Here is a 12,994-nt window from a genome sequence, read left to right on the forward strand (position 1 = left end):
GGTCAGGGCACATGCCTGGGTTGAAGGCTCGATCCCCAGCAGGGGGCGTGCAGGAGGCAGCCAATCAATGACTCATCATTGATATTTCTATTTCTATCTCTCTCTCTCCCTCTCCCTTCCTCTCTCTGAAATCAATAAAGATATATTTAAAAAAAACAACCAAAACCTGTCTAGTCAGTTCACATCAGATCCAAGAGATTTAATTTGTCCCAAGCAAATTCTGCACATTGTTGGGAATTTGAGAATTACTTCTCTAATCTATCAAACTAATCATAAATGTCATACTAGGTTTTAATTTTAGGTTTTTGGACTGTAGCATTCAAACTCTTCAAAAGTGAAATAAATGGTATTTGTAATTTTCTGTGCTAAATGCATAAAAAGGAAAATATCCTTATTTTTCTTCTTCTCATCATTTATTTTAAAAAATTAAGGTATACAACATGATAATTTATTATATGCATACATTGTGAAATGATTACCACAATCAGGTTAATTAATATATCCATAAGAAAGTACATCCATCACTCACATAGTTATCATTTCACTTTATTCTATTGGAAAATATTCTGTGACATCCCAAGGAGAAAATATAAAGTCAGAAATCTAGATGGATGCATTTGTAGAAAATTCTATATTAATAAAATAAAATAATTGTATATATTATTGAACATAATATTTTTTTAAAAGGCATTTATGTTTGATTATAGAATATTTTGTACTTATAATACAATACTGACAAAAAAATGAAGTGTAAAATATTTTAAAACTATGTTACCAGGATCCAATCTCCTGGTTAAAAAAAAATCCAATTATAACAATAATGAAAACTATAACTGTGTGTAACCTTTTGGAAAGTCAACTAATATAATTTCGTGAAGACTAAAAGATTCCACTGTGGCAGGGTGATGGGAATGTGTCTTCCCCACCCTGCAGGCCTGCTCCTTCCTTGTGACTCCCCTCGAGCCCACCCTTCCCATTCTCTCCCACATCATCACAAAGGCTCTTTCTGAGCTTTAGAAATTTGGCCCAAGTTGAGGCAAAGAAAACAAAAGCCTTTATATATATATATTTTTATCCCTTCTGACTACTGCATGAAAAATAGTCAGTCAGCAAACGAAGATATCAGTAATAAAGTAAAACAATGAAGAAAACAACAACAGTAACTCTGAAGTCAAAGCACGGTTATCCTAACCGAACTGGTGAGATCTTAGAGGACGTTTCAAAGGAATGCCTATGGACGATTAAAATTTGATTTCAATCGTGCTAAATGTCAAATACCTAGAAACTACGCTTTGCAAATAAAAATACATACACACTGAATCTAAAATATGCTTATGAAAGCCAGTTCACCCACTGACTAATGTGACTTTGAATGAGCTAATTAACTTTTCTGTTACAATCTTCTCATTGTAAAATGAGAATAAAAGAACACCTACATCACAGGGTTACCGCAAGGTGACACATAAGGTGATCTTATGGGAGCTCCTGGTTGAAAGTGCATGTCCAACACATATTAGCTATAACCATTAATATTTTTAAAATATAAGCTTGGAACTGTATTAAAAACTTTCTAAGAATTGTAAAAAGTTGGCTTTAATACATTTTCAGAGATTAGAAGTAGTTGTGTTTATGTGTTCATGAACTTTTATTGCCTTTTGTAATCAATAATCATTATATTTCTAATTAAAATTTTATTAAAAATTCAGGCATTACCTTATACTTACATTTTTGAAAGGTAAAGACATATGACCTGTCATACACCTCTTTTTTCTTATCTTTAATCTGTCCACATATCAATAAAGTGCTTGTTTTAGACAACCATGTATGAGAATTATATTGTGAAAGTCAGAGTACTTCTAATAGGTAAAGGGAATAAAGAAAAATGAATAGAGGAGCAACAGTAAATAAAAGAATACAGGAAGGAGAAAAAGCAAGAAAATAAATGAAAGTTTTGAAGAAAGAATCAGATCTGGGGTTTTAGCTTCTTGGAATTTGGAGCACTATAAACCTATTCCCAGTAGGTGGTGCTAGAGTATATATATATTTTAATATCCAATAAGGCTGACTAGGTGTCTTTTCTCCACATAGAAAAACATAACAAAAAACTCCACAACAGATACAGGGAGTTGAGCATTGATTGCTAGAGATGTCAGCTTTAAACTAAATTATATTTTCAGCCACATTATAAAAAATGAGACAGTCTGAAATGTGGTGCTGCTGTGAGGAAATGCTGGAATGCCAACATGCATCACAGTCCTTTCAGTACTTTCCCTCTGAGGCTTATGTCACTATTTGTAAGAGATGCTTTCCATGGCCACTTCATAAGTACAAAGAGATTCCCAGTTCCACATAATAAATGCAACATAAGAGGTGCTTTACAGAGGCTCACTTCCCCAATCTATTTCTCAGACTGGCATACAAATATGAGAACAATAACATTTCTTTGTAATATGCTTTTAGTTGAAAAAACACATGGATAGGCCGTGATCGGTGTGGCTCAGTTGGTTGAGCTTAGTCCTGTGCATTGAGAGGTTTCCCCGTTTGATTCCACTCAGGGCACCTGCCTGGGTTGCAGGCTTGATCCCCAGTAGGGGGCGATGTTTCTCTCTCATTGACCTTCCTCCCTCTTCCTTTCTCTCTAAAATCAATAAAAACATATTTTTAAAAAACACGCAGGCAATTAAAAAACCAACTTTTACTTTTCTCAATTAACTAACACAATTATACCTCCTCAAGAAACTAAACGCCTGACAGAACAACAGCCATTCCATTCCTGTTCCCGATTAGTCTCCAACAAACACTCATTCATTAGAGTGTCATCTGTGCATGGTCCATGCTGCTACAAGATAGACTTTCTAGAATGTTGAGAAATGATTGTCATTTTCAGTACAATAACTTCAATTTAATTATAAATGACTATTTAACAAAGTATTTATAAAAAGGAAACACAACTCTCCATTGGTTTCTTATCCAAAGCAACATTCATCTCCCTATATTGTCCCTGGCAAGATCTTTCCACCTCCGTCTCATCTGTTCATGGCAGTCAAAAGATGATTTCATTTCTTGAATGTTCTGAAGGCTATAGCTAGGGTAGAGGGTTTAGAAAGATTGTCAGAGAACATGAAGCATCTGTATGTGTAGAACAACATAATTTTTAAATAAATGTGTGGTGACATTTGTGATTTACATTTCCTTCCTCCTTCCCGGTTTCAGGTTTCAGGAATAAAAAACTGTGATTGTGCAGTAATAAGATTATGAAGGCTAGGCCCCTGATGCAGGGTTAGGGCACTCCTTCAGTCACCTGCAAACTGGAAGGCATGCCAGTGATGGGCCTTGCCCTCCTGCATCAGGTATTTCTGGTTAAGAGGGAAGGGTACTCCTATAAAAGCTGTAAAACAGCATAATGGATTATTAATTTGTATTTTGCCCTGGATGCACTTTTTCCCACTTACCCCTTGCACTCTCTTGCCTCATAGGAGGTTTTGGCTGTAGGACAGAAAAGGTAATTGTTTTCTTGGAAGGGATTATGCCCGGAAGGAAAAAAGGAGATAATTACCTTGTGGAAAAGAGGAGGAGGGAGGGAGGCCTCCTCCAGGAAATTGAGAATGGGAAGGCAGATCTGGAAGTTTTCCAGCAGAAACCCCGGGCTCTCAGATTTCTGTAACCCTTATGAGCCAAGACAGGGCAGCTCAGAGGTAACCGAATGGACGCAAGAGCAAAGGGCTTCCCCAGAACGCCTAGTTTTTCCTAAGACAGATGTGAGTGAGAGAGGACCCAAAGAGATTCAGATTGAATTATCATGGGATTGGAGCTCGGAGAAACATTTATTTTAAAAATAAATACTCTTTCTGAGATTATGGGCTAAGATTTGTATTTTAATTCAAGTTTAGTTTCTCATTCTGAGATTTTTTTAACCCCTAGGGATTATTAGTGTAACTAACTGTCCCTCTCAACAAAAGGAAAATAATGCTTGTTTCAAAGAAAATAGAAAATGTGAGAACAGGAAGTGAAAACAACTTTTTTCTTTTTTTTAATGCTCTTGCCTAGGGAAACACATTGACTAGAGGAGCAAATGCGAAAATAAAAATTCAAGTAAATATTATTATGTAACAAACCAGTTCTCGTGAAATGGGAATTGGAGAGGGGTAGACTCTGTGGATTTTCATATTCTTGTTACCTGCATGTGTGCACTGCAACAAAGAGTCATGTTTGGGCTTTTGTAATGTGAATCAAGAAACACTCTCCTAGCTGAATTTTGTTATGAAATAGAGAAGTTGGCATTTGCAACCTTCTGTGTTAGGGTAACAAGGAGGTGACAAACAAGAACCAAGATGACAACCTATCTTGGGTTTCACCACTGCTCCTTTAGCTCATGAAATTCTCTCCAAACCTGCCTTATTTCAGTCCCTTAAACGAACAAGGTATGTGTAGCTTGTGGTTAGAAATGCTCCGTGGTTAATTTTTTCTTTCCTTCTGCCTCAATTTAGAGCTAAGGCGAAAGAGGCAAGTACTTTCACCACCTCCTTTTTAAAGGAAAGGTAGATTTTTTTCCCCTTGAGGTTTTGCCCTTTGAAGAATTCCAGCATTATTTGACTGGGGTCCTACTTCCCAGATTTCGTTTCAGGTTCTGGACTTTGTTTCCTGTCCCAAGGGTGGGTCTAGTACTTACTCACCCCTCTGGATTGCCTTCTTGTCATGTCAAGCCTCTCCTCTCCTCTCATGATTTATAAAGATGATTGTTAAACTATATTGACATTTCTCAATGTGCTTCACCAAAAAAGATTTTTCTGAATACAGAATCAGCTACCTTGACCCTGTTTTCTATTAAACACATTTGAGTCAGCCTTTGGCCCACATTCCTACACCAAAACTTTTAAAAGATAATTTTCAGAAAAAAAGTAAAATCATGACTCTCATGCAGATATGAAATGAACATGTGATGAAAAATTTATTTTATTCATAGAATATGAGGTGTGGAAAAAAAAAAATTCAACCGAGTAAATTTGAAGATGTAATTTATTAAGCGACTCATGCGGCAGGCAGCATCCACTCCAGCGACTAGAAGGGTGATCCGAGGACTTGTCCAAAATGGAAGGTTTTTATAGGGAGAAGAAAGGGACCAAATAAAAGGAAATATTATTTTTAGACAAGGACATCTTCTTCTAGGGGGACGGGAATGGCAAGGGTTCTTATCACCCAGAATGCCTCTTCTTTCTAGGGGGGGGAGTGGGAGGGGGGTGAAGAGATTACCTTGTTGGTGATTGACCAGAAAATACCAGACTGCTTGATTAAAATTATGTTTTGGGGGGAGAGAGAAACAGCAGTTAGCTCAAGTTTTAAATCTAGGCTTATTTTCATGGACTTTAGCACCAGTGACACCATCTCGGCCTGTGGTTTTCTCTTAAACGGAGAGAACCAAGGAGATATTATAACCAGTTCAAAGGAAAAGTCAAAACAGCACACATTTCTATGGAGTAAAGGAGGTTGAAACTGAGGATTCTAATGTAATAATTTTGTGGCCAAACACATGGAACCTTCTTTGACCTGGTCTCTGACCCTGCTCCAGTGATGAAACCATTTTGCAGTTTAAGCTCTGACTTTGTCCACCTGAAGAACTGCGTTCTTTGCGTTGTCTGTTTCGCTGTGAAACTTGTTTGACTGGTCTATTTTGCAGACTCCAAGGGAAACTTAGCTATTGGCTCCTGCCTGTGATCCCCCTTCCCTGCTAACCATGTCTTAAGACTTAGACTGTTGGCCATATCCAGTGACCCTACTGGCTGACCATGAGTCAAACAAAACTACCCATGGTTCTCATCTCACAACCCCAGTTCCTGACTACTGAGTCAGCAGAACCCTGAAAAGCAAGTTGCCCTCACCAATCAGAAAATAAATAATGCAAGTTTATGGCCTTGATTTCTTAGCAACCCATCCCCTTGATTAGCAACTCCACCTTGAAATTCTTGCCTCTGTACCCCTGCCTTATTCTTCCTGCCCTAGAGCATGCCTTCCTGTTCATGCCAAAAAAACTTCTCCTCTGATTTGCAAATCTTATTAGAATAAAAATTCTCTTTTCTGCCTCAGAAGAGTCCTGTGGAACTTTTGTTTGCAAAATGAATTGCAAATGGAGACAAAAGTGTGGTTTTTCCACAACCAGTTAAGTCACTATCAAACTAGACAGGAAATGTCAATTAAATGCTACCAGACCAAAGTTTACTTATCAGTTACCTACATTTACAGAGAGTTGGAAGATAGCTTAGAGACAATGAACTGAACTAAAATCTGATAACCCAGCAGGTCAGAAAATGCAGTTGCCTATTGAAACACATTTTTTTTCTACACTAATCTTTTCAAGGTTATTAATGACCTCTACACTGAAAAATTGAATGTTATTTCTCAGTAACCATCTTGCTACAACTATTAAAAACTCTTGACATAATTAATGGCTTACTCCTTTTTTAAAAAAATTTCTTTGCTATCTCCTTTGCAGATTCCACTTTATTGTTTTCATAAACTTTATCTATACTCATTACCTAGGTGATTTCATCTATAGTAGTTCCAAGGGTTTAAATACCAACCGCATATTTAAAACTCCTCATATTATATCTTCAATCCCAACTTCTCTTGGGTACTCCTGACATACATTTTTCAAATTAGAATCAACTGTCAATTTGCCATCTAAAAATTGTGTTATCCAAAACTGAACTTTGATTTCTTTCAATCCATCCCTTTTTACACACACATACACACACACACACACACACACACACACACACAATCTCCATGCAGTTCTATTTACTCAAGCCAAGTTTGTAGAGCAGCAATTTTCAACTTTTTTCATCTCCTGGCACACATAAACTAATTACTAAAATTCTGCAGCACATAAAAAATATATTTTTTGCTGATCTGACAAAAAATATAGCTATAATTTTGATTCATTTGCACCAGACAGCTATTGTTGTCTTAGCTGTTGTCACTTTTTTATGTGACAATCTAAAGGAAAAGTAGTCAGTGCTCAAAATAGTCAGGTGCTTCATGTTTTAAAGATTCCTGCCACATACCAGTTGAAAATCACTGCTGTAGAGTCATCCTTAATATCTTCCATGCCCCCCCCCCCCCCCCCGGGCCCATTCTTCACTCTTCTACACCCTGATTCATGACAATGAAAGCTGACCTGTAGTAACTAAATCAAATTTCTCCCTTGTCCTTTGTCTCGCAGTTGGTTCCATTTAATGGAGAGCCTTTGCTGAAGACTGGAGGGAGGGAGGAGAGTGAGGTCAAAGTATTGATCCCTTTGTCTATGTCTGTATGGGGTAGCCTTGAGCTGGTTACTTTCCTTAAGGTGATCTTAATTACACTGAACACAGATTTTTATTTTTGTGTAATAAATTTTCAACTTCCAAATTTGAAAATCTGCATCTTCTCTTCATTCTCCAGGGCACTGTAGTTTTCTTTGGATTTCCTTATACCCTATTCACATCTTTCTAAATAATTTTTTATTGAACACACCTCTGTCTTAATTTCATGTGCCATATGTTTTCTGATGGAACACTGACTGATATGCACCCTCTGTTTCACATCCAGCAAATTCTTTTCATCTATTTTCAAAATACATCCAGAATTTAGCTACTTCTCACTTAAAGTTCCTTGGTCTACCACCATTATCTCTCTTCTGATTTTGCCCTAGAATTCAGAAGAACAAAAAAGAGTGCTAGAGGAAATGCACAATTTTCTGTTAAAACACAAAATTTATTTTTTTCTACACTGATTTGTCAAGAACATAAAAGTCAATGTTATTTCTCAGTAACCATTGTGCAAGTGTGTAATAGCCTCATACACTTATCCTTCTACAGTCTATTCTCATACACAGACTGAGTATCTTTTAATACAAATATCATATCCCTCATGATCAAGTTTCCTACCCCCTGTTTTCTTTCTCTTCTGGATCCTCGTTGTGCTCCAGCCTTTCTGGAACTTCTTGCTGCTCCTTTAAAACACTTAGCATATTCCTGCCAGGCTGGGCGTGGCTCAGCTGTTGAGCGCGGACCTGGGATCCAGGCGATCGGGGTTCAATTCCTGGTCAGGGCACATGCCCTGGTTGTGGGCTTGATCAACGACTCTCTCATCATTGATGTTTCTATCTCTCTCTCTCCCTCTCCTTTCCTCTCTCTGAAGTCAATAAAGATATATTTTAAAACACTTAGCATATTCTTGCCTTAGGGTTTCTTTACTGGTCTGGAATCTGCTTTCCTTAGATATCCATATAATCAAATATTTGAAAGCTGTTGGTTGGTCTCAAGTCACTTTAAAGGTGAAACACAAACAAAATCCGAGTTGTGCAATGATCTGTCAGGAAGCCAATAATGAAAAAACAAGTCAGCTGGATAAACAAGATGGATATGAAAGAAACCTCAGAACACCATAGTGGGTTCAAGCAATGTTTTCTTTAATTGAAAGAGCATAATTATGGTATTGATATTATAACTAATGTTGGTTTTTTTAATTAATAAAATTTTCTTGAATAAAGTTGTGATTGTCAAGTGACTTTCTAAATTCTACACTAGAAGAGACATATTAACACAGCAAATTTATATTGTACAGATAAAGATAAGTATGCTTCATGTTCCTTTCATAAAACTGAATTACTTTATATTTATAGTTTTGAACCTGAAGCCCCTCTATTTTTATTGTATTAGTATCGCTTAAAACTCAACTTTTATATGAAACAATCTCAGTTTCATCTTTGATGACATTTCAGCATTCTTTTATGTTCAATTCTACATTAAAATTTCCCCATGATAGTAGCAGACTGTAACCTGGCATTTTTCTGAAGATTCCCAGAGTCAGTATCAACTGAATCAAATTCAAATTTCCATACTCACCTTATTTGATAAAAGAAAAATAAGATCTATTTAAGCCCACATAAATCAAATGGAAGTAAGGGAAATAGTGAGTACCCCTTCTCAGTAGCTCCTAAAAAATCCTAAGATTTACTCTGATTGGACATCTTCTGAAAATCAACATCTTTTTCTCTACCTTAATAATAATAAATTTGAAACTAAAATGGAAAGAACATATCCATTTATAATAGAGACAAAACAATAAAATTCTGAGAACTAAATATAGCAAGAGTAGTATAAGACATAAAAGTTAAATTCTGAAATCCAAATGAAGTGTACAAAGATCTTGAAATGTATATGAATCTCTAAGAATAGCCAAAAATTTATGAATATTGAATAAAAATAATTAAGCAGGCTAAGTAAGAGACTTCCAAGTAGTAAGATAATGATAAAGTCACTGTAATCAAAAGCGTGTGATATTGGCACAGGACTACATAAACATATTATTCATACATGGTTGAGCACCACAGAAAGATCAATATATAGGGGATTTCAATCTAACCTAGTGGGAAAAGGTGGTTAATTTAATAAAGTGTTGATGTGATTGATTATCCATCCACAAGCAAACAGAATTGTATCTCTACTGTTATTTTTTATAAGAAAAATATTGGAAGAAAATAAGAAGCTATTTATAGAAATCTGGGCTGGGACTTTCTTAAGTATGACAGAAATCTCAAAAACCATAAAGGAAAAAAACTAGACATAATTGGCTATTTTAAAATTATATATATTTGCATAGCAAAAGACACCATAAACAAAAAGAAGTTACAAATTCAAATATGCTTATAAATTAAGTGTGGAAAAGGTTCTATTTTTCTTATAGACTAGTTATTGAAGGGCCATTGCATATAAAACCCACTCTTGGAATTCATCGAATCACTTAACAATCGAAAGAGGAATTTCAAAATTTCAAATATTGGAAGAACTTTTCTGTTAAAACTTTTTACTAACAGAAATACCTTTCTAACGAAATGATACTTCTAGAAAATTAAGAAATGTTACCCCAATTCTCTTTTTTAAAATAAGTAAATAGTTAACAGAATGGTATTAGTTGAGAAATACATAGAGTGAAACAGAGCAAATGAAACACAGAAGCAATGGAAAAATAAGTAAGATTTCAAAATGTTCTCCCTTGGATTTTCTTTTCTCCTCAGAAAGACAAAAGCTTGGAAGGGTCAAGAGACTTACACTTTGGACCAAAAAGGAATTCTAGAAATGTGACAATAGAGAGAACATCCTGTTTTTCAGTCTTAACTATTGCAATGACAAGTAGAATTATGAAAAGGAAAACAAAAAAAGACATACACCACAAGATAAACAAATACAAATAACCACTTCTAGACCAACCCCCAAATTATGAACAAAACATAGACATCGTAATAACAGATATAGTTTGAAGGTAAAAATTGTTCTGACTAATGGGGGAAATCCTGTAGCATCCCTTCCCAAGGAAATTAGAAAAAGATTGTCTTGGCAAAACTGCTTTCTCAGGAGGCCATGGTAACTGTGAGGTAAGCCCGTTTGTAATATCTGAGGGGAGGTAGCAGAGGGTTGGGAGATCATTCACTTCTGAAGGACTTCAGTGAATGAATGTGCTCGCTCCGTCCTAGATTCATTTCATTAGGAGAGAATGAGCTCAGTAACATTGCCAAAACCAAGTTCACTTGAGGTAACAGGCCAGGGATGTTTCTGACCATCTGTCTATTTAACAAGGGCATGGTTTGCCATCACAGTGGCTAAAACAAAAATGCAGAAAATAAGACAGAAAATACCAGCTGTTGAAAAGAATGTGGAGGAAAAAAAAAGCAAGAGAACTCTTCTACCTGGCTGGTGACACTATAAATTGGTACAGCCATGCTGAAAAATCAGCTGGAAGTTCTAAAGTTAAACATATGAATATTCTGTGCCTCAGCGATTCCAGCCTGGCATTTATATGGCTAACAGAAAGATGTACGTATGCTCACCAAAAATGTGCACCAGAATGTTCATACCAGCACTATTTGTAATAGGCCTAAGCTAAAAACTAGTCCAGTGGCTTCTACCCAACAGGATAAATTAATAATTGTGGTATATTCACCTACTAATGGAGCACTATAGCAATGAGAATGAATGAACTATAATTACACACATGGATCAGCCTTGCAAATAGAATGTGGATATATCCTACCAGTACCATGTAGTACAAAAGAAGTCAAGCACCATAGAGTACCTGCTGTTTCACTCCTTTCTTTAAAATTCAAAACAAACAAATAAAGAAGGGACATCTGTAATCTTTTCAACAATAAAGATAATTAAAAAAAAAAAATCAAAACAGGCAAACCTAACTACGGCACTGGAGGTCATGATGATGGTTATCCTTGGGGCCCTGAGATTGGAGGCTGGAAGGGGGCATGAAAAGATAGGAAGGGGCGGACTGTGGGATGCTGATGGTGCTCAATTTGTAAAAAGTCATCAAGCTTTAAACTTCTGTTTTGTGCACTTTTCTGCATGTATATTTTAGTAAAAATTTCCCCTACAAACTTTTGTCTGCAGTATAGAGCAGGAAGCAGTGCAAAGGAGAAGGGAGCGAGTTAACTTTCTCTCAATGGAGGGAATAGTTTATAAAAAAAAAATTTAACTAAAAAGCAAACAGCAGCTTTTCATATATAAAGTAATTGGGTTCATATCTATCTTGCCCAATAGCCTGGGAAAAACACTACCTTTTATTCTTATTTCAAAACCAAAGGCCATTATTACTCTTGTTCCAAAGAACAGTTTTCATATACTTGACTCCCTTTCCCAATTTGCTGAAATAGGTAGAGTAAGAATATTGTTAACTAAAAATATATCATCTTGTAAAATCACTTCACCGCCCACAACAATTTAAACTTTGGAAAACCTTTTCACACAATACGGTTCCATTGCCCACAGAAGCCAATGGAGTGGATTGCCAATAAACACTCTAAGTAGGAATGAGTCATCTGAGAACATGTTGAATGACTTTACATTCCAGACACTAAGAAAGCTAAGCAAGCACTGCTAAGACAATAGAAGTGCTGCCCTCCAAGGTGTCAAACTCTTCCCAAAGCACTGAATTTCTAAACTGCTCTGTTCTCACCTACTTTGAGATGGGCAAAATCCCTTGGCAATTCCAAACAGACAGATGGAAGTCAAAGTGTCAGGCAGGAGAGTAAGAGGCACACTGAAGCCCAGGGAAGACCGCTGCGTATGGAAGGCTAGAAATTAGTGCAAAATAGGCCAAGCCGGCTCAGAAGAATCAGAGAAAAAAAACTCCTTATAAGAGGGGCCAGCTGTGCAAAAAGGTACATTGGCAGAACTATACAAATACACTTGATCCCCAAAAAGCACTTACCCTGTTGAAAACTTTTCACAAAAAGAGAAAATTGCATATTGTGTACACACGGGCGCGCGGGCACACACACACACACACACACATACACAATTATTATTTGCCTCTACCTTTAAAGAGCTTCCGAAGTTAAGAATCATATTTTAGTCTTTTTTTTTTTTTGTCTGGCATCTAAAGTGCCTGGCTTAGAGTAGGCACCTGAAAACATTCATTAAAAATTAAATATAATATTATGTAGGGGTGTGGCATTTCTTAATCAATCAATGAATAATCCCAGACTTTTAACATTTTATACAAACAAGTTTTTCTCTTTCCTTATGCTCAGAGGTCAGCTTTTGTTTTAATTTAAATAATGCTGGACTTCTACAACCTCGTGTTTTAACTCACAGTTAGTCTAGTCGAAGAGTCTGAAGATTCACTCTCTCTTTAGACCAAAATCATGAATTTTATGATACTTGCCATTCTTAAACTTTTCTTCACCCTTTATATGAGTTCACAGCAGTAGAGGGGATTTATAAGCTCAAATGATTGCCACACTATATTTAGAGCTTAAGCTTAAACTGGAATAAAAATAAATCATGTTTTTGTCAGCATTCTATTTACATGTGGCATCTTACACTTTCCATGTAAGCAGTTATACTTTTTTAACAAAATAGATAAAAACACACATGCATAATTCACAGAATACTGACTTTTGTTTGTTAGTCCCATGTATGTGTTTATACTGTGGCTCTGTATGCATGTATCT

The sequence above is a fragment of the Miniopterus schreibersii genome (assembly GCF_964146895.1).
Source record: "Miniopterus schreibersii genome assembly, chromosome: 11".
Classification (NCBI taxonomy): Eukaryota; Metazoa; Chordata; class Mammalia; order Chiroptera; family Miniopteridae; genus Miniopterus; species Miniopterus schreibersii.